General features: G+C 37.8%; 1 protein-coding gene across 1 annotated transcript in view; it reads right to left on the bottom strand.

The window, feature by feature from the left end:
- Positions 1-24,310, bottom strand: part of LOC150080633 (solute carrier family 41 member 1-like) — a 227,043-nt gene that overhangs the window by 65,629 nt on the left and 137,104 nt on the right. The window lies entirely within an intron of this gene.

Below are 24,310 nucleotides of genomic sequence, written 5' to 3'. Positions count from 1 at the left end.
CAATTTGAGGAGTACAATGTCTACAGAAAGGATAGACAGGATAGGAAGGGGGGAGGGGTTATGCTATTAGTTAAGAAACACATAAAAACCAAGGAAGTGAAGCCAGTCAACATCGCTGGACAGTGCAGTGTTGAGTCAGTTTGGTGTGACATAAGCATTGGGAGATCAAAATTGAGAGTAGGAGTGTGCTATAGGCCTAATGACTCTGATGAGTATAATAAGAAACTGTACAGGGAAATAGAGTAGGCCAGTAAATCAGAGAGTCTTATAATGGGGGATTTTAATTTCCCAGATATTGACGGGAATTTGTGGGTTGGTCACTCACACACTAGCAAGGCTTTTGTGGATTCATTGGATGATTGTTTTCTACATCAGCATGTTCGGGAGGCAACTAGAGGGAGTAATACTCTGGATTTGATTATCAGCAGTGATTCTTCATGCATTAAGAATCAGCAGATAAATGAACCACTAGGTGGCAGTGATCACAGTGTGCTGAAGTGGGATTTACTCAAAGAGGTAACTACCATTAGGGGTAAAGGGAAGGGTTATTGCTTCCGTAAAGGCGACTACGATGGACTGAGACAGTATTTAAATTCTATATAGTGGGACCAACTGATGATGTTACCAACAGCAAATTCCAAATGGGAAGCATTCAAAGAACTTATCTTGGAAGCTACTAGGCTTTACATACCAACTAAGAAATATTGTTCAAGGTTTAGGCCAAAATGGATGTCAGATGAACTAATGAGGCATATGGCAGAGAAGAAAAATGCATGGGATACTTACAAATTAACACATGACACAGAAGCCTATGATAGATACAAGTTGATATGCAACCAAGTTACAAAGGAGGTTAGGCAGGCGAAGGCAGATTAAGAGAAATCCTTGGCAAGGGATGCAAAGAAAAACAGCAAAGAGTTCTTTACTTATGTAAACTCTAGAAGGAAGGGGATGAATCAGATTGGTCCACTTGATATTGATGGGTCAACTGTTGATGAGCCTGCTCAGGTAGCTAACAAACTAAATGAATATTTTGCATCGACATTCACACATGAGGAGTTATTCAGCGAGGGGAATGCCAGAGGTGTATTCAACTCTAGCAGTAAGCTACAGAATCTTGAAATAACGGGGAGTAAAGTGGAGGAGAAACTGTTGAAGATAAACACAAGAAAGGCACCCGGGGTGGATGGGATCTATCCAGTTATATTAAAGGAGGCAGCAAAGGAAGTAAGCAAACCCTTAGCCATAATTATGAGAGCTTCCTTGGACTCAGGGGAGGTACCCATAGACTGGAAATGTGCAAATGTGAACCCAATTCACAAAGGAGGATCAAAGGCTGACACAAGTAATTATAGACCTGTGAGCTTAACTTCTGTTCCAGGAAAATTAATGGAGGCACTGGTTAAAGAAGCACTGCAGGATCATTTAGATAAGACTTCAGTTATAGCTCGGACACAGCATGGTTTTGTTAAGGGGAAGTCTTGCCTGACCAATTTGATTGGATACTATGATGCAGTCACAAAAGAACTGGATGCAGGGAATAGCTTTGATATTATATACTTGGATCTTAGAAAGGCTTTTGATACTGTTGCACAAATTGGAGCAGTGTGACATTGGAGGCAAATTGCTGCTATGGATAAAGGGGTGGTTGAGGGGGAGAAGACAGAGAGTGGTAATCAATGGACACTGCTCATCGTGGACTAATGTTATTAGTGGAGTCCCTCAGGGCTCATTGATGGGTCCATCAATTGTTTTCTGTATTTATAAATGATATTGATGATGGTATATCAAGCTTGATGTCCAAGTTTGCAGACGATACAAAGGTTGGCAGGGTTGTCAAGGACACTACTGACACTATGCTACTGCAACAGGATCTGGAAAGGTTGAGCAGATGGGCTGAGAGGTGGCAAATGAAGTTTAACATTGACAAATGTAAAGTGCTACACATGGGAAACAGAAACCCCAGAGCAACATATCAACTCTGTGGTACTACACTGACAGTGGTAGAGAATGAAAGGGACTTGGGGGTAGTTGTGCAGGCAGATATGAAGTTCTCTGAGCAGTGCAGACGGGCTGCAAGAGTAGCTCATGGAGTATTGTCAATGATATACAGGAATTTTTCCAGCAGGGATAAGGAAGTGATTATTCCCTTGTATAAGGCAATGGTCAGGCCACACCTGGAGTACTGTATACAGGTCTGGAGGCCTCATTTCAAGAAGGATGTAGAGCTGCTGGAACGAGTACAGAGAAGGGCAACAAGATTAGTGAATGGAACAAAGGGGTGCTCTTACGAAGAAAGGCTTAAGTTTTGCAAATTACAGTGTCTGGAGACTAGGCACCAGCGAGGTGATCTGATAGAGGTGTATAAAGCCTTGAATGGTTTGAGCATGCTCAATGCTGATGGGATTCTTCCTCTAGCTCAGAAAAATCACCTGAGAGGGCATAAATTCAAATTGAGGAAAGACAGATGTAGGATAGACGTGCGGAAATTTGCCTTTAGCCAGCGGGTGGTTGGTTGGTGGAACAGACTTCCATCCCTTGTAGAGGAGGTTGATAGCCTAAACAAGTTTAAGGCTCAGCTGGACAGGTATTTTGAACGAACAGAGGGGTGAAGTGGAAGTGGGTTTTTTTTTTTTTTTTTTTTTGGCTGATGCTGCATAAGCTTGCTTTCTTGCATCAAATGCCTCTACTAATGCTAATGCTAATCTCAGTTGGAGGCATACAGTTTTTCCCATAATTTATTCAAGGTTTTTTCATCTTGAAAACACATGCTCCCTCACACATAACACACACACAGATTATGAAGGAGTGCTAAGTTGCAGTTGCAAAGGGGAAAATGTAGCCTCCTACATTTTACTAACAAGATAGACATGCGATTATATTTATCCTTAGCTAAGGTAGAGCTCAGAATAAGTATAATTATTAGTTATTATATTAACATCCTATAGGTACCCCAGAATATCATACAAAATCTATTCCATTCAATCCTTTGAAAAACAACTTGAGATTTATGAATCTGGCTGTTAGAACATTTCTGAATGTAGCCGAGTGGTCAGTAGCATGCGCTCTTTGAGTGAAGCGGGGTTCAACCCCCTGGCTGCTAAATATGGTTAATGTTTGTATTGATAATTTATTGTAAACTCCTCTGACCTGGTGGTCATGCTGGAGTATAAACAAGAACTTTTTTTTATCTTTTGCCTGATGCTCATGTTCCGTTAGAAGTTTCAAAAGCGTGGTATCTCAATTGCATTTCTTTTCCTCACCTAGGTCTTGATCATATAGGATCACATTTCCTCCAAACTGAAGTGATCTTTTATATATAAAGCTATCACCTCTGCTTATTTACTTTCAATTTAATGTGTTAATGAGCACTTGTGAAAACTCTTTTCTGTTTCTGTCATTTTCTGTGCCTTTTAGGTTTTTAAGAACAATATGCACTTCTTAAATATCCATCTTCATTAATATAGTTTTAAAGGTGAGTACAGTAAATAATGAGTTATTCCAATTTTCACTGGTTTATGGATATTTGACAGAGATTTTTGTAATTATAATAGTTTAATTTCAAATTTTTAATCAAATACTTAGAATTGAGCAATACTGTACAATAAGTTGTTTTACTTTGCAACTTTCTTGAATCATGCTAGCTGAGCATAATCATTGGTTTCTTAAATATTAATTGCTGTGGATACAAAAATAATTTTCAGCCGCAATCTTGTTTAATTGTAGTTCCTACATTTCATCAGAATGTTTTTTATGCCTCATGGAATAGTAAGAGATGCTCAAGGTTTAATCTCTTGCTATTCACTTCTACAAATAAGTAACTATTTGATGGAATACAATTATGAAAGCAAAAAAAACTCGTATACCTCACAGAGTTTGGCTTATTTGCTCACGCTCATGCTCACACATACACCTGAATGGGTTGCTGTTCAAGAGACAGCATAACTGTAAAATACAGCTAATGATAGTATTCCTTGTCAAAATAATTAACTGTAAACTCCTCTGACTTAGTTGTCATGTCAGATATATATATATATACAAGAATTTTTTTTAAATTTAAGTTTAGTTAGTTTTATTGCACTTTTAGTGGTAAACCTATTACAAGTACCAATATATATTCAAGTTGTATAGTAATAACCACAGTGAGATTTACATCCTTATTTTATAGCCCAGGTATAAGTAAGGTGCAGTCTTATGAAAAGGAAGCAATCTCTAAAATTGTGTTAGTATGAGTTGCCTCATACGAGTTGTCTCATTGAGTATAGCATGAGTTTCCTCATGCTACACTATTAATAAGTAACACTTCACCCACCAAAAAAGTGAAGCATAATGTAATTAATAGTGTGTTGTGCCACTTTCCCAGATGGACATTTCAGTACTTGTTGGTACCTCACTGGTCGACTGGTTAGGCACATCAGCACCCCACCATCTGAGATGCTGTACTGATAAAATATCATTATCAATAGTAGTGGCAAATGTTGCAAGAAAACAAGCTTATACAGCATCAGCAAAAAAAAAAAAAACACTTCTCACCTCACTTGCCCAACGCCTTTAATAATTTGTCTGGTTCTTCCTTAAATTTATTCAAACTACTACTTCCACAATGCCAGATGGAAGTCTGTTTTGGCAATCAACTACCTGCTAGCTGAAAGCAAATTTTTTCACACCTATTCTACAACCATTCTTCCTCAATTTAAATTTATACCTCCTCATATGTATTATTATTGTATAAGCAAGAGGAAAGATACCATCAGCATTTAGCTTACTCAATCCATTTCTCGCCATTAAAATGTCATCAAAATTGACCTGAGGTTACTGGAATGTTTTCTGTAAAGTTTTCTTTCTATTTTGTTTCAATCAACTCATTTTTTTAATTTCTGCACTCCATATAAATTTCTTCAAAATTTATATGGAGTGCAGTGTTCTTCAATCTCTTATTACAATTAGTTAATTCCCACATGTTTTTCTCTCAAAAAATTAAAAATACATGTTTATTAACATACTAAGCATATATAATATATTATGTACAGTATTAATAATTAATACTGTACATAACTATACAATACTACACTTATTCTTACTTTACGGTACTTATATGGTTAATTGCTTTTAGAACAATAACATAGGATGTCGGATAGATGTGCGGAAATTTGCCTTTGGCCAGCGGGTGGTTGGTTGGTGGAACCGACTTCCATCACTTGTTGTTGAAGTTGATAGCCTAAACAAATTTAAGGCTCAACTGGACAGGTATTTCGAGCGAACGGAGGGGTGAAATGGGAGTGGTGTGTTTTTTTTTTTTTTTTTTGGCTGATGCTGAATAAGCTTGCTTTCTTGCATCATATGCCTCTACTAATGCTAATGCTAATACAATCTTACTTTGAGTTTTCCCATTCAGAATTCAAGCTTTTTTTTTTCAAAATGCATTTATAGGATATACATTAAATTCAATGTACTTACTTAATTTTTTAATAGAGCCAAACTTTAGTTGTTCTACACAATTCATACCATCAGAATAATTTTGAACATTGAACACCTCATCAGTAAAGATTTATGCATCATTTTTATTATCTTTATCACTGCTTTGCCCTTCAACTTCCCGTGCTATGAAACCTCTTATGAATTCTGTTTGAATCTTTCATTAAATAGTCATCGATTTTTAAGTATTCCTCCAGTGAAGTATTGGAATCATAGTCTTTCATTAAGTCAGAAACAATTTCAACCATTTCCTCTGGAACAGGTTCACAGTTTATTTGTGCAAGCTGGGAGTGAGGGGTCAATGAAACCTCAGACAGTATTTCAGAAATCTGTGCTGTTCATCTAGTCCATCCACATAGCTGTTTTTAAAAATGTTTCTTTGATTTCACCACTGAAAATTCCAGAAATCGCAGTTAATTATTATTGTTCAAACAGGAAAAATACAGGAATCAGGATATGCCAATTATATGCACATGTTAAATGGCATCTGTAATGTGCAATTATTGACAGTGAACAGGCTTTATTAACATGCTTTCTTCCAATTGGTAACACCATTTGATTCATCATCTAGAATCAAACTGTTGGTGCATGCTTTACTTTTCATGCAGCAATGCTTATGTTATTGACAGGTTGTTGTCCAACTGCATATGTTTGTTGAAACTTTTTCAATTTGCATTTTGCTAGCTGACAGTTTCAAAGAGAGTTTTATTTAAAAAAGTTTTATTTAAAATATCTGTTTTTATATAAAAAATGGATTTTTCACAGATGTCTCCACACAAGATTAAAAAAAAAAAAAAAAGTTGGCATCAAATAGTGATCAATTCTGAATTATAAGGCGTGACATTTAAATAACAAGACGACATGCATGCATGCATGCAGCCACTAGACATCAAGTGCCACCTGTGAAACAAAGGCACATAAGTTGACCTTGAACCTTTCCCTAATTGCCTGCCAAGTCATATTCCAACATGCTCATTTGCTTTACAGTGAAACAGGTTTTCATTATCTTGTGTTTTTACAGTTTGCCAGAAAAATGACAGACAAAAGAACTGAACAATGAATCGACCTCAAAGTTTTAACAAAACTAAAAAAAACGCCAACTGAAAGTTGTGAGCTGTTACATCAAGTTTATGGGGTAGATACTGTGTCAGGAGCTCGCATGTTTGAATGGCATAAAAGATTTTTAGAAAGAAGAGAGAATTTGAAAGATGAATGACCAGGCTATCCAGTATCCATGAAAACTGAAGAAAATGTGCACTGGGTTAGGACACTGATTAGAAGTGATTGTCTAAGCATTAGAATGGTTGCATCAGAACTCAATATAGACAAAGAAACAATTGGTCAAATTGTTCAATTAGTCAACAATTAGTCAAAACTGAAAATTTAAGAATGAGAAAAGTGTGGGCAGGATGGTGCCAAAAATTTTTAAATAAAGATCAAGAACGAAAAGGCCCCAAGTTTATGAAGATGTTTTTAAAAAAAACTGAAGGAGATCCAGTCCTTTCTGAGCACTGTAATTACTTGCAATGAAAGTTGGCTGTTCCAGTATGACACTTGAGGTATATGCAACTGTTACTTTGACCAGAGATTTTAGAATTTTAAATTATATTTATGAATACTGTCATGCAGAGGTTATAACACTATGATAATACAGTTTTTCAAGAACCTTTAATTTCAGTTCAGAGTTACACTTATTCTTATAAAATGAAATTGGTTGGTTGTATTCTACTGTAAAGAAAGTTTTCAACGACGTGTTCAATCTGATAATTGAAGTGCTTCTTTGACAGTGGAACAGGTACTTTGTGTGAAGCATATTCACATGTTTTTCTTTCCCCACTACCAAGTCTCCCTCCAGACGTGATGTCCGCCTTGTTTCCACATTGGATGTAGCAGATCTATCGCTGCTTTTTTTTTTTTTTTTGCAAGAGAGTTTTAACAATCCCTTTGACAGAAGTAACTATGACTAGTTTATGTTCAAAGTGAGTTAACTCAGGAACTTGTAATTGGAGTTGCACAAGTTGACACCATTTTGTTTCTTTCACTATGTTTTAGTGTGGTATTGTACTTGTGAGGTTAGTGAGTTATTTTAATAGTTTTAATTTTGCTTAAAGTTTTATATTATTAACGTACCTTTGGCTGGATTGTTTAGTGGTTTTGCTTATATTTTAGGATTTTATTATTTATTAGTTTTAATCATTATATTATTTTATCATATTGCAATATTAATATTATTTATTTATTATTATTTTTTTTTATCGAGGGCTCCTTGCTCTTTGACTTAACAGTCGTAAATATTGCATATAGTTTGTCATTAATCGTGTTTGATTTTGACTTTTAAATTGTATATAAGCTATTTTATGCTATACAATACTATGTCCACTACAAATGATTCAGATATTATGGACGAAGACCTGTTAACAGCAAATAGTGAGGATGAGAGAGAGGAAATACTCTCAAGTAGAAAATATGACCAAAATTGAGGTATTCTCTGGAAAAACTATTCCCAGAACACCTGTCAAAACAAAATCGTCATCACTCCCTGGTCTTGTGCAAGGGACTGAAGGGAAAAGCTCAAAAAGGAAAAAGTCAAAAGGAAAAGGTGCTGATGTAAGTCAAGAAGTACTCTCAGATTCAAACGTTCAGGAAAAGGATAAAAATTGGAAAAGAAAGAGGAAGACAGTATAATATAACTGAGAAATCTGAAAACGAAGGATTTGGGCACGTCCAAGAAATCCGTAAAAGATTGAAAAGTTTCTTATGGGATGAGAATAGTAAAGTCCTTATGGCAGCAATTCGAATAGTAATGGACTTATGGGATGACTTGGAAACAAAGGCTTATAATGTTTTCATGGAGAACATAGTTCTAAAAGACAGTGCAAGTTATTCTTCAAAAGTAAAGAAGTCTGATACCGAGAACAAAGCTCCAAAAGTTATGATCATTAAAGCAATGACTGATAGACTGAAAAACAGTGATGAAGTGAAAACTGAAATTCTGCATGAAGTGAGACCAATGTTAACCACAGTTAAGGTCAGAAATATTAGACCTATATGTGATAAGTTGTCATTGTAGAAGCCGGGAGTGATGGCAATATTGATAAACTTTGAGGGTGTTCGAGAATACAAGGTATTGGTTTGAAATATGTGATTCCTAAACCTGTGTATCCTAAGATGTAGGATAGATGTGCGGAAATTTGCCTTTAGCCAGCGGGTAGTTGGTTGGTGGAACAGACTTCCATCCCTTGTTGTGGAAGTTGATAGCCTAAATAAATTTAAGGCTCAGCTGGACAGGTATTTCGAACGAATGGAGGGATGAAGTGGAAGTTTTTTTTTTTTTTTGGCTGATGCTGCATAAGCTTGCTTTCTTGAATCATATGCCTCTACTAATGCTAGGATAGTGATATTTGATGTTGAGCCTGATGTTGAGAAGGAAGAATTGCTTAAACAATTGTGGTTGAAAAATTTTCAGGTAATAATATAAGTGAGAATAAGTTTTTAGAAGGACTTGAGGTTCCGACTGTAAATAAAAATAAAAGTTCTTTAAAATAACTAAATGCAACAAGGCATAATATGTTAAGAGTAAGAGTTTAATATCTATATAATATCGGTGTAGATACACCATAGATAACTCTTAAGAAACTACGATGGTAGTATGGGAGGCATCATTTGCTCTGTATCTCATATTGTGCTCTTCCTTCACAACGAGTTGCCATGGTATTGCACTACCTCGAATAAGTAACACTTCACTAATAGAGAAGACTATTGTTACTTATTTTCAGTGAGTGCCACCACCCAGATGGCATCGTTTCAAAGCTATTGGCCTATCATTGGTGGGTGGGCAGGTACCCTGGTATTGCAGACATGACCCAGTTGTGAAGATTATCACACAATGAGAGATGCCAAAAGGTTTATATGATAATATTTAAAATAACTAAATGCAACAAGGAATAATATGTTAAGAGTAAGAGCTTAATATCTATATAATATTGGTGTAGATACACCATAGATAACTCTTAAGAAACTACGATGGTAGTGTGGGAGCCATGTAAAAGTTCTAACATAAATAATTGGGTAGTTCAAGTGCAAATTATTAAGGAAAGAACAAGATTGTATGTTCGTTGGACAGCTTGCAAATTTAATGAAATTTTTACAATAGTTCAATGCTTTAATTTCTTAATATATGGACATGTGGCTAAATACTGTAGAAAGGAGGTGCTGTGTGTTCACTGCTCTACTGAAGGACACTCTTACCGGAACTGCCCTAATAAAGAAAAACAACCTGAGTGTTGTAACTGTAAGAGGAAAAAAGTTAATGCTGCACATGTGGCTATTGATAAAAAAATGTCCAAAGTATATTAAGGCTTTAGCGATATTTAAAAAGATTAATTATGGGTAGAGAAGTAAGTGTTTTACAAATGAATGCCCAGAGATCTAAAATGTTGCTACTCAAATTAGTTATTTGATGGAAAAGGATGATATAGCAGTTGTCCTCCTGCAGGAGCCGTATGTAGCATGTAAAGAGGTAAGAGGATACCTACTGAGGTATAAGATTATATCTGATGGTGACTTGCTGGGTGCCATAATCATTATTAGAGGCAATGATTTTGCTGTTCCTAAGGTTTCGGCTTTATGTAGCGAAAATACTGTATGTTGTGGGGTGATCTGCAGCATCGGCAGGGTCTACTTTGTGTCAGTATTCTGATGATATTGAGACTTCCTTATGTGGAATATTGGAATGTGTTTACGAGGTGGTTGGCTCCTGTGGAGTGATAGTTGCCATTGACCCCAATGCAAATTCACCACTCTGGGGCAGCGAAGACACTGATAAAAGAGGACTAGTTCTTGAAGAGTTTGTAGCTGCCTCCGGGATGAAGATATTAAATATACACGAACATGCTCTGACATATTCAACTGTCCATGGGCAGTCATATATTGACTTTACCATGGCAACTTATGCTATTAAGAATAAAGTTAAAAATTGGCAGATGTTGGAAGATTACACAACCAGTGATCCTAACAGCATATCCTTCAGTATTGTTAATAGAGATGAAATAAAAGAATGTTGTGATACTGGGAGATATTTGATTAAAAAAGCAGTGTGGCCCAAGTTCCAAAGTTTGTATATAAGGTATGTTAATGAAGTAGATTGGCAAGTGTTAACATCTGAACAGTTTGCCAGAAAATTGACTGAAATTTTAGTGAAAATTTGTAATTCTTGTATGAAAAAGAAGATGGTTACAAAGCCAGTTTTTTTGGTGGAGTCAAGAACTTACTCAACTCAGGTCTCAAACTATGAGACCTGAGAAGGCAATATCAGAGGCAATGAAGGTATAGAAATTTAGATATATGTAGTATTGAGAGCAAAGGAAACAATATGTTAAAGCTGTCAACAGGGCTAAGATTATGTCATGGAGAAAATATGTTGAAGAGTAAGGATCCCGAGATCCATGGAGTACTGTTTTTAAAGCACTAACAAATAAGAAAAATCTATCTGAAGTTGTTAATACCATTGGAGTTGGCAAAACTTGGCACGATTATGTGGGCAGAATTCTGGAAGACCTCTTTCCTGATATTGAAATTGGGAATGAAAGCCTGGGAACAACAACAAATGATTATTGAAAATGCTCAGTATCAATTAATGAAGCCATGGGCCGCACAAAGGATGGCAAGTCGCCGGGCCTAGATAAAATTGAAGTTGCTGTTATGAAAAAGTCATATGAAATAAAACCTGAATTGTATGTTGAGTTATTTAATGTTTAGGAGATGGAGCCTTCCCCCAATGCTGGAAGAATGCTCAGGGAAATTAATTGTTAAAGGCATGGATAGAATAATTAATGAGACAGAGTCATACCGGCCTATTGCTCTGTTCCCTGTTATAGGCAAAGTGTATTAATGGCTGTTGAACTGCTTAATGATTATGTATGATGCAGAAAATTTGTCCTCTAGAAATCAATTTTGTGTCAGAAAAGAATTATCCATAGAGGATGCTGTGTATCAATTGATACACACAGTAGAGCGGAGTGATACTAAGTACGTCCTTGCTATATTTGCAGATTTCAGGGGAGCATTTGACAGGCTATGGTAGGAGGGTATCTTGAGTAGAATAAGGATTTCTAATTGCTCACAGAATTTATATTCTGTATTTAAGAGTTATTTTTGTTCTAGTGAAATAGTTGTTAAGACAAGCTATACTCAAGTTATTAAGAAAGTTTCATGTGGATGTCCACAAGGCTCGGTGACTGGCCCCTTTGCGTGGAACATCGTATTAGATGAATTTTTAAAGAAACAGATTTCCGGCATAATATTTATAGTGTGTGCTGATGAGTTAGCTTTACAAGGAAACTCTCGTTCTTTGATTGAAAACAGAGCAGCAGAGGTTTTAGGTATGCTAGAAAATTGGTGTCAAAATTACAAGTTGCAAATTTCCAAGGGAAAGACCGTTCAGATGCTTCTGAAGGGCTACCTTGGTGTAAATCGTGCCCCTACTTTATGAGGATGCGGTTCGGTATGTTAAAGTCACGAGGTATTTAGATTTATATCTTGAGGAGCATCTTTTTTTACTGAGCACGTCAAGTTTTTGAAAACCAAAATTCGAACATTATATGCCAAGCTTTGGAGGATCGTTAAGACCTATCGTGACCTATGCCTCTGGAGCTTGGGTTCATAGAATTAATAATGCTATTATACAGAAATATTTGATACAACTCACTCTTCTCCGATTGACGAATGCATGCCGGACTGTCTCCAATGAAGCTTTACAGATTATTTCTGGATGGCTTCCTGTTCAGTACGGAATTTTGCTGGCTGGATTATTATATTACACAAAACATAATATTAGAAGGACTATTCTGAGAAAAAAAGAATTGTCCTGCCTCCTTGCAGAAGGGATGGGAACCCACCTGATTAAGATTTACAAATGGGAAGCAGGAAATTATGTATCGAGCTCTTTTCATTGTCTAAATCAATCTACTGTAAACTCCGAATCAGTTAACAGCACACCATTGCAGTTGATAGCGTGCGGATAGGCTGTGGCCTAGGGAGTGGCCTTTAGCATTAATGGAATCTTATTTTTTTTTTTTTTATTATTTTTTTTTTTTTTGGGGTGAAGTGGAAGTGGTTTTTTTTTTTTTTTGGCTGATGCTGCATAAGCTTGCTTTCTTGCATCAAATGCCTCTACTAATGCTAATGCTAAATGTATGTTCCAGTATGACCCACAAACTAAAAGACAATCATTGCAATGGAAGACAAAATAATCCCCCAGACCAAAAAAAAGCAAGAATGTCAAAGTAAAAAAAATGAAAACCATGCTTCTTGTCTTCTATTTCAAAGGAATTATTATGGCTGAATATGTCCCACCAAATCAGACTGTCAATCAAACATACCACATTGAAGTTCTGACAGGGCTGCATGAAAAAATTTGAAGGAAGCAACCTGAACTGCAGAAGGATGATTGGATGCTCCATTGACACCATGCTGCAACATGCAACACACCCTTTGTTCACCAGTTTCAGGCAAAAAAAAAACAAACCCCTATATGCAAACATGCACCCTACTTGCCAAACCTAGCCTCTTGTGGCTCTTTTCTCTTTCCTAAACTGAAAAGTGTACTTAAGGGAACTCATTTTCAGTCCGCTGATGACATTCATTTGTAAGTCCTTTTAACACCGAAGTGTTAAAAGGGCTTACAAACTGAAAGCCTTTTAACACTTCAGTGTTAGTGCCTCCGTAGCCAGGAGCAGCAGTGCATAGCACACGCTTCTTGATTAGACCGGGGTTCGAGCCCGTGCCCACCAAATATGGAGGATGCGGAAAGGTCAGGGAATGACCACCGCATATCCCCAGAGCAATATGGCCTTAGTTGCTAATGCTCCTAAAAAAACCAAATAATAACTTCAGTGTTAAAAGGCTTTCAGTATACAGCCAACCAATTGGTTGGCTGTACACCAAATCACTTTTTGTACTTTTATTTAGTAAATAAAGATTTTATTATTAACATTATTTCTAATGTTGGAAAGCATGAAATATTTTAATAATTGTAACCCACACAGACTACCAATATTTATTTAAAATACTTTCATTACAGTGTAATAAAAAGTTCCATTATTTTTTTACAATGGCTTGCGAAACTAATATAAATTGAATAAACTGTAAAAGCAAATCAACAACTTGGGCCAATACACTTAGACTATACATTTTTAGAAAGGAGGACCATCCAAACCACTCCAACAAAATAACTTATTCTGCATAAATAATTTACACTCTCAGAACTTGCTATTCTCTTTTGTATACCATATTGCAGAAAAGCAACACAATTAAACATGTCAGCAATATCAAGTGGCTGTAACATAAAAAAAAAAAAAAAAAAAAATGGACATTTCAAAGTCCTTTAAAAAGCTTGACATGCAATCTATTCCAGTGACACAGATTTAAAATTTTAAAATACATGTCTAATTCCCTATTCTTTGTAGCCACCTTCTCCAACTTCCATTAGCTCATAGAACTTTTCATACTTTGGTTCTGTATTATTTTATTTTTATTTTGTATTTATATTTTTTGTTTCCTCTATTATGCCATGCTAGCTAGATTAGATTGTCTTTGTCCATCACCTACCACAATGACTACAATGCACAATCATTTGTTCTCAGCTATGCCACAATTTGCTACTATGTCATTCTTTCTTTCCTACATCATCCTTGTGCTTTTAGGCAGTCTAGTGTGTTTGATTGGACTTCTTGAATAGTCTCATCCTTTTCCTTCCACATCTTGTTTTAATTTTTGGTGCCAAATCTGATAAACAAGTTGGGTGCAGCACAATGGGAATAGCTTTGTTAGTCAAAAACTGTTAGACAGCAAGTGACATGCGACATAGTGCACCGTCATGGTGAAGGAGCCAACCATTTGGTTCTTGAGGTTGTTGCAGACATTCTCTCAGGTATGCCAGACAAGCTGTACTTGCTACCTAGGAGTCTAAAACATTGATGGAACTGATATTTGGATGACACTCAAGTCAAGTGGACACAAATTCGGCAAAGTCTGGACGGTGGGACTGTTAGTAATCCTGGGTATAACCCCCATGTGCAAGCACACTGTGGGTGACCACCAAGGTGTAAACCAAAGTAAGCAGGGGATTCAGGTGTGGTACCCACACCACATGGAGGAATGCTACCTCTCTGTGTTACCAGAAGGGTGGCATTCCTCCATGTGACCACACTAGGTGGTAGATGACTTTCATCAACTGGTGCAATACCACCACTTTGCTCATTGGAGACTTGAAGTGGTAGAACATATGTTTAGTCTCCAGAGCTAAGTTCCGGTCAACCCTTCCCCATCTCTTCCATCATGCAGTATGACTGATGTCATTTGAGGTTATGATGGACATCATGGTGAGATCAAAACTTCCTTACATTTTGAGGGTACAGCTCTAAAATGGTGTTCGCAGGGCGGCTGCTAGTTAGTAAATCAGACCGAACCTATTGGTGACTCTCTAAGAGGCTTCTGAATCAGCTAGTGTATAATCTTGCTACCTCTACTCTGCCAGATAGTGACCGGAGGGAGTCCGAATAGTGTGTATTGTCGAGGCCACATTATGTCGAGAATCTGGGTATATTTTTACCATGTGTATGCCATATCCAAAAATTTCATTACTTCATACAGCATGTCTCCCCCCACTTTTTCTTACTACTGAATACACCATGAATAAGTCAAACTAATAGAGCAAACTTATCTGCAAAAAGATTTAAACCTCCCAAAACATTCCCAGTTCATTTCACAAATATACGTGGTCTCAGTTCTAATCTCAACGATGTCCATTTCCACTTGCAGTCTGCCAAACCCATGTACTTTTTCTGACAGAACCTCAGTTATCGGTTGATTCAACCACTGCTCATCTCAAATGGCCAAATTGTTCGCTGTATGATTCCTTTCACCTCAAAGGTGGTACTTGTGCATATGTCCGTTCTGATATTCCCTGTCGGAGACTTGGTAATTTGGAATCTCTTTTTGATCTTCTTTGGCTTAAAATCTTTCTAACTTATTCTATCAAATTCATCCGTTGTATCTACCATTCTCTTAACTCCACTAATAACTTGGAGCTCTTTGACTTCCTCTCTTTGCAACTAGACTTTCTCCAATCCCAGTTCAACTTTCCTAACAGTGAGGTAATTTTCCTTGGTGATTTTAATGTTCACAACTCCAGCTGGCTTCCGTTCTCTACTCACACCGACCCAGCTGGTTGAGATGCTGAGGCTTTTGCAATTATTAATGACCAAACACAGATTGTTCATTTACCTACCAGAATACCAGACAATCCTAAAAATACAGCCAAAACACCTGCATGTTTTCTCACAAACAACCCTTCTATGTACACAGTCAAAGTGAGTGGTCCTTTAGGTACCTCAGATCACAACTTGGTGATTTTCTCTTCTCCAATTGAGCCTTTATCTCATGGCTATTCCCAACCTCGTGTTGTTTGGCATTACAAGAATGCAAAATAAAATGACCAGCGAGATTTCTTTTCTTCTTTTCCTTGGTTGGATTACTGTTTCAAAAATTCTGATGTCAACGTTTGCTCAAATTGTGTCAGTGAAATTATTCTTGTAGGAATGTAATCCTTCATTCCACACTCCACTTTAGAATCTCATTCTTTATCTAAACCTTGGTTTTCCAATAAATGTGTGAAGGCTGTTCAAGAGAAGAATGTTGCATATCATAATTGGCTTGTTTCCAATTCTTCAGTTTCATTTTCTGCCTACACCAAAGCTCACAACAATTGTAAAGCAGTTATCAATAGTCAAATTAGATTTTGAACAGGCTAAGAGTAGAAAACTTGCTTCTTGTCCTAATGGTAGCCGAGCATTCTGGTCTCTTGCCAAAACTATTGGTTGCAACTTTTGCCCATCTCTGCTCCCACTGCTATCAAAACCAAATGGGTCTATTGTCACTTCAGCCAAGGATAAAGCGGACCTGCTAGCATTCCATTTTTCTTCCAACTCATGTATTAATGATCTTGGTAAAACACCTCCCACACATTCCCCTAACACGCTCCATTCAATGCTTCCTGTGGCCTTCCATCAAAAGGATGTCAGAAGGATTTTGATGAACCTTGATGCTAAGAAAGTTCCAGGTCCTGATTGTATTTCTTCACTTGTTCTCAAAACTTGTGCTCCTGAACTTATTCCTGTTCTTTGTTGCCTTTTTTTCACTTTGTTATTCCAAAGGTGCTTTTCCTTCTGCTTGGAAATTTTCTCATATCCAGTCAATTCCTAAAAAGGGTGACAAATCCCTCCCATCCAATTATCGTGCCATTGCAATTACTTCCACTCTTTCTAAAGTAATGGAGAAATCAATTAACTGCCAACTCTTAAACTACCTAGAAACCTTCCATCTAATTAATGATCACCAGTATGGATTCTGTCAGTGTCAATCTACTGGTGATATTCTGGCTTATGTTACCCATTTATGGACAAATTCAATGGAAAAGTTCAGTGAAACACAAGCAGTTACTCTTGACATCTCAAAGGCTTTCAATCATGTTTGGCCTAGAGGCCTTCTAAACAAGTTTTCATCTTATGGTGTTCCAACTGTTTTTTTATAATTGGTTTTCCAGTTTTCTCTCTGACTGCTCACTGGGGGTGATGGTAGATGGCTTTCTATCTTCTAACTTCTCTACTAATGCTGGTGTTCCCCATGGTTCAGTTCTTTCCCCCACTTTTTTCCTCTTGTATATTAATGAGCTTCTTCCATTGACCAGAAATCCTATCCATAGTTTTGCCAATGATAGCACATTGCATTCCACTTTCCATTGTGAGAAATTTTGCCCTGTTCAATCAGCTTCAACTTTTATCTACTACCAATTCCTTAAATGCTGATTTCCAGGTAATTCTCCAATGGGGCAAAAACAACTTAGTTGATTTCAATCCTTCTAAAACTCAGTCCTGTCTTATATCTCACGAAAAGGATTCTTCTGCTCTATGCTTATCTTTGGTGACACTCCGATTTCTAGGCAAGATGATATATTTCTTTTGGGGATTACCCTGACTTCTAATCTCTCTTGGCACAAGCACATTACAAATATTGCTTCCTTTGCATCTAATAATAAATTGATTTCTCTGATGATGTTCAAAACAGGGAATTCTAACTGGGAAACCTTCAAGGAATTAATCTTGGAAGCTACTAGGCTTTTAACTCAACTAAGAAATACTGTTCAAAAATTATATACCTAAATGAATATTAGATGAACCAATGAGGCTCATGGCAGGGAATAAAAATGCAGGGAATGCATATAAATTATCAGGTGACACAGAAGCATATGGTAGATATAAGTTAGTCTGTAATCGAGTCACAAAGGAGGTTAGGCAAGCAAAGGCTGATTATGAGAAATCCTCGGCAAAGGATGCAAAGAAAAACAACAAAGACTTCTTTACTTATGTAAACTCTAGAAGGAAGGGGATGGATCAAATTGGTACACACATGATGTTTGTGGTTCCAACAGGGGTGGGCCGACCAAGGGTGCAAGGGGTGCACTGCACCAAGGTTTTCAGGTGCCCCTCGAAAGTTGCCACCTGGGTGGCAACTTTCGAGTGGCACCTGATAACCTGAAACTTACATACAGATATGAAGAAAATTCAACGGGGGGGGGGGTTTGCCAGATTTCAATTGGCATCACGGTGGCAAATTGCAATTGGCACCCGAACACCACATATCCTAGAAACGACCCTGGGTTAGACTGTTGATAATCCTGCTCATATAACTGACAAACTGAATGAGTATTTTGCATCCAAATTCACACATGAGGAATTTTGTAAGGAAGGGAAGGACAGAAGTTTACTAAACTCTAACCAGGAGCTAAATGATTTTGTAATAACAGAGAGCAAAGTGGAGAAGAAATTGTTGAAGTTAAACACAAAAAAGCCACCTAGGGCAAATGGAATCTATCCAGTTATATTGAAGGAGGCAGCGAGGGAAGTAAGCAAACCCTTAGCCATAATTATGAGAGCATCCTTAGATTCAGAGATACATTTGCACATCTCCAGTCCTCATGGACTGGAGATGTGCAAATGTATCCCCAATTCACGAAGAGGGTTCAAAGGGTGATACAAATAATTATAATCCTGTTAGTGTAACTTCTGTTCAGGGGAAAATAATGGAGTCACTGGTTAAAGAAGTGATGCAGGATCACCGAGACTGCAGTAACAGTTCAGACACAGCATGGGTTTGTTAAGGGGAAGTCTTGTCTGACCCAATCTGATAGGATAATACGATGTGGTCACAAAGGAACTGGATGCAAAAAATAATTTTGATATCATATACTTGGATTTCAGGAAAGCTTTTGATACTGTTGCACACTGAAGACTGCTGTACAAATTGGAGTGGTATGGCGTTAAGGGAAGTTGCTGCAATTGATAAAGGGATGGTTGAGTGGGAGACTGCAGAGAGTGGTAATAAATGGACACTGCTCCACGTGGACTAATGTTAATAGTGGAGTCCCCCAAGATTTGGTGCTGGGCCAATCGTTGTTCTATGTATTTATCAATGATATCGATGAAGGTATATCAGGCTTAATGTCCAAGTTTGCAGATGATACAACAGTTGGCAGGGTTGTCAATGACAGTAAAGAGAGTATGGTACTGCAACAAGATTTAGAAAGGTTAGGCAGATGGGCTGAGAAGTGGCAACTGAAGTTTAACATTGACAAATGGAAAGTACTGCATATGAGTAGCAGTAACCCAAGAGAAACGTACCAGATGTGTGGAACTACACTCAGGGAGGTGGAGAATGAAAAAGATCTGGGGGTAATTATGCAGTCAGATATGAAGTTCTCTGTGCAGTGCAGATGGGCTGCCAGAGAAGGTCATGGAGTTTTGTCATATAGGAATTTTCCTTTTGTATAAGACAATGGTCAGGCCACACCTTGAGTACTGCATACAGATCTGGAGGCCTCATTTTAGGAAGAGTGTAGAGTTGCTAGAACAAGTATAGATTAAGGCAACAAGATTGGTGAGAGGAACAAAAGGGTGCTCTTACCAAGGGAAGCTTAAATTCTGCAAGTTGCAGCATCTGGAGACTATGCACATGCGAGGTTATCTGGTTGAGGCGTAGTAGTAGTAATGGCATGTGATGCAAGAAAGCAAGTGTATGAGCTTATGCAGCATCAGCCAAAAAAAAAAAAAAAAAAAAAAAATCACACCATTCCCTTCATATGCCTGTCCAGTTCCTCCTTAAATTTATTTAACCTATCAACTTCCACTATGATAGATGGAAGTTCGTTCAAATTGACCACCCACTGGCTAAAGGCAAATTTTCACAAATCTATTCTACCTCAGTCTTTTCTTAATTTGAATTTACGCCCCCTTAGGTTCGTAATCTGAACAAGTGGAAGGATCCCATCAGAATTCAGCGTGCTCAACCCATTCAAGGCCTTATACACCTCAATCAGATCACCATGCAGGTGCCTAGTTTTCAAAAGTTGCAATTTGCAGAGAGGATCCCTTCATTCCCCTCACCAATCTTGTTGCCCTTCTCTGTACACGTTCAAATCTACATCCTTCCTAAAATGAGGTCTCCAGACTTGTACGCAATACTCAAGGAATGGCCTGACCATTGCCTTATACAGAGGGACAATCACCTCCTTTTCCCTGCTGGCAAAATTCCTATATATCATTGACAAAACCCCATGACCTGCCCTGGCAGCATGTCTGCATTGCTCAGAAAACTTCATATCTGACTGCACAATTACTCCCAGGTCTTTTTCATTTTCTACCACCTTAAGTGTAGTACCACACAGTTGGTACGTTTCTCTTGGGTTACTTCTACCCATATGCAGTACTTTGCATTTGTCAAGGTTAAACTTCAGTTGCCACTTCTTAGCCCATCTGCCCAAATTATCTAGATCCTGTTGAATTAGCACACTGCCATTGCTGTCATTAACAACCATGCCAACCTTTGTATCATCTGCAAACTTCGACACTAAGCCTGATATAGCTTCATCAATATCATTGATAAATATAAAAAACAACAGTGGACCCAACACCGAACCCTGTCAGACTCCACTAATAACCCCGACTCACGACTTTTTTGCAACATTGACCTGTACTTGTTAAGTAAATCTGCAGATCTCCTACTCTTAATGTCATTGGTGCCAACATGTACAACATATCACCTTTTGTGCCTTTAAAAGATGATATATGCTTTACAACATCATGAACTTTTGTCCCTGGCAGGCATACCCTTGGTCCTGTTCCATCTATCCTTTTTACACAATATATTCCCCATCTACCTGACAGTAGAGTCACCAACAATAACTAGTTCCTTTGGGACCAGCGCATTCTGCCTTGCTGATTGCCACCATGTTGCCTGATGCCCAGGAGTGAGCTCTGGCATTGAGTTGGGCAGCTTAGAGCTTGACGGGCCCCTCATATTAATTTCTTCAAGGGCATCTACCCTACACCTGAAGCTCTCATAGACGCTCAGTAGAACGCTGAGTTGATGCCTAATTTATAGACACTCTCTGCACCTAGCACACACAAAGACATCCTCCTTGGCTAGATCATGTTCTGTTCCAGAGAGTTCGGCAAACATTTCACAAGTTGCACATTTTTTTAGGCTGTGTTGCATTCGGGAATCGCCCCCCTCAGTTCTCCCCTGAGTCACACCACTCCTGCCACTTTGTGCCCGTTGCTTTGCTGCTCTAGTCTGGGGCATGATATTTTAAATTAATAAGATCAATAAATTTAATTAATTAATTGTCAATACTAAGCTATCTAAGGTAAAAGGTAAAGTGCAGCCATTATCAATCCACTGCAGGATGGAAGCCTCCTCAACAATTCATGCTGAGGGAAATGGACCATAATCTGCCACGCTGGTTCAGTGCGGGTTGGCAGATCGACCGTATTCAGCAGTCAGGGGCTTGAACCCCGGTCTACTCAAAGAGCGTGTGCTACTGCACTCCCGCTCCTGACCACTCGGCTACGGAGGCCTCTTAATACGCTATCTAATAGAATCCTAAATGCAGTGATTCGTATTACGCTATATAATTATACGTTAGAGTTACCTAATTACCACAATTAAAAATTTGAATTCCCTACTACTCTACAAAAACAATGGCTGCAAGATTCAAACGAAATAACGGTTTTACATGTACAGTGAAACTTCTCCTAACGGACACCTCTCGTTAATGGACATCTCTCTACAACGGACATTTTCAAATTCCCCAACTCACCTCCATTGATTTTAACGTGTTTGCAGCTTCTGTCTGGCGGACATTCTCTGTAATGGATGAGGACAGGCAATCTGCACTGTTTCATTTAGATTAGCACTTAATTTGATCTCCCCATAACGGACAGCGGGCGAGTTCACGGCCCTTTTTCTAGGAACGTTTCTTCCACATATTGCCTCAATCGTGTGTTTATTTTCTATTTCCGATTCACTGAATTTTATCAAGGTTTACATCGCGGTTCTAAACCCTTTTTCGAGAATTTTAAGGCACGTGTAAAACTTCTGATGAATTCGGTGTGTGCAGTGGGGGGGAGAATATGGTCGGCCTTTCGTCTTTTTCAGTTTCAGTTTTCAGTTTTGTTCAGTGTCATGTGAAGTGCACAATGTCTTCTCGTAAACATTTAACTTTAAAAGATAGTCAAACTCATTAATGCGTATGATCGGCAAAAAACGAGTGTTCGCAATCTCGCTGCAAAATTCAAAATCGGGAAGACGCAGGTAAGCGACATCCTAAAGAAAAAAAAATGAACTGCTCAAACAATTTTGGCAACACGCAAATGATCAGGTTCAAAAATCATTCCCGAAAACTGTTGGACTTCAAATTTGTCGCACACATGCTAAAAAATTCCCATTAATGGGCCTATTATTAGGGAAAAGGCTTTGGAGGTTGCGAAATCTATGGGAGTAAATGAGTTCAAAGCTTCTGTGGGACGGCTAGACAAGTTCAAAACTCGGCATAAAATTTCTTGGAAAACCGTAAGTGGTGAAGGTGGATCTGTTGATCTGGGGTTGTAACAGAGTGGACCGTCAAATTGGAAGATTTATGTCGTGATTTTGAAGCTAAGGATATTTACAACTGTGACGAAACGGTTGTTTTTTTAAAGCTCTTCCTGAAAGAACAATGAGTCTAAAAAACGAAAAGTGCCAGGGCGGAAAAATTTCTAAGGAATGCTTGACTGTACTATTGTGTACAAATATGCTGGGAGACTTTGAACAAGCTCTTGTTATAGGAAACCCACAAAATCCTTGTTGTTTCAAGGGCATAAAGTTGAATCTTTTGGATGTTGACTGGAAGTCTAATAAAAAAGCGTGGATGACACGAGATATCATGAGCGAATGGATAAGTCACTTTAACCAAAACATGATTCGTCAAAACAGAAAAATTATTCTTTTCATGGATAATGCTGCATCTCACCCGCACATTGAATTGTCCAACATTCAAATCATTTTTCTGCCACCAAACACATCTGCAGAGTGTCAGCCCTTGGATCAAGGGATAATAAAAAATTTTAAACTTCACTACAGAAAACGTGTTTTAAGACATCTCATTGCAAACATGAACGATGTAACATGTGCAAGTGACCTTGCAAAGAAAATCAGCATCCTAGATGCGATTCAATGGATTTCCTCTTCAGTAAACGCAATTAGAAAACAAACTGTCATGAACTGTTTTATCAAGTCTGGCTTCTCAAACAAAAAAATTGAAGTTGTGAACAGCAATGTGGAGCACCAAGAAGAACAAGAACTTCAACATCTATTGATAATGTACGATACTTCCGCTACAAGTGACCCTGGCTACAAAGATATAGACTCAAACCTCACTACAGAAGATGGTGCTCTAGATATCAACGACATTATCATCGATATTTTTCAAGAAGTTCCTCATGAGGATGAAGAAATGGAAGGAGGTCATTCTGTCGAAGAACATATTAACGACGAACCACGGATGAAAATAGAAGCGCTCATACAAATCAATCGTTTAAAAATGTTTTTTGCCGCTGAAGAAGATACTAAAGGACTTTCGATGGTTTCTTCACTCCAAACAAATGTTGAAAACAAAATTATCAGCCGGAAGAAGGTGCAAGAAGAAAATAAGTGATTACTGTATGCATTTTTCTTAAGATAAAGTCATAATATGCATAGCACCATTGTATGTATATTATTTACAAAAATATTGTGCAAAATCTGTATATAATTTAATTTAATTTTACATTAAACGTTTAACGATTTTTCTTTCTTTCTTTTTTTTTTTTTCTCCCTCAGACTTCTTGTTAGCGGACACTTCTCTCTAACGGACACATTTTCGTTCCCCATGGCTGTCCGTTAAAGGGAAGTTTCACTGTATTAAGTAGTAATCTACAAAAAACTCTTTATCTAAATTAAAAATAAAAATAACCAGTGTAACTATAACTATAAGACTATGTATAAAGTACAATATAAAATAACAATTAGGTAAATAAAAAGGCAAACACTTATCGCTTTTTTGGGGCCTGTAATTCACAGCTGTAATTTTTAAAGAGAGTCAGTGCCCTCTCTCTAGGTGTATAATGCCTTGAATGGTTTGAGCAGGCTCAATGCTGATGACATACTTCTGCTTGCTCAGATTAAGAACCTGAGGGGGCATAGATTCAAATTGAGGAAAGACAGTTGTGGAATAGATGTGCAGAAGTTTGTCTTTAGCCACTGGGTGGTTGATTGCTGGAACACACTTCCATTTGTTGTTGTGGAAAATTTAAGTCTGAACTAGACAAACATTTGGAGTGACCGGATGGGTGGAATGGGAACTTTTTTTTTTTGGCTGATGCTGTATAAGCTTTCTCCCTTGCATCATATGCCTCAACTAATG

This window comes from Mastigoproctus giganteus, chromosome 9 (assembly GCF_048544385.1).
Source record: "Mastigoproctus giganteus isolate SK-2022 chromosome 9, ASM4854438v1, whole genome shotgun sequence".
Classification (NCBI taxonomy): domain Eukaryota; kingdom Metazoa; phylum Arthropoda; class Arachnida; order Uropygi; family Thelyphonidae; genus Mastigoproctus; species Mastigoproctus giganteus.
This window is presented reverse-complemented; position numbering and strand designations above follow the sequence as displayed.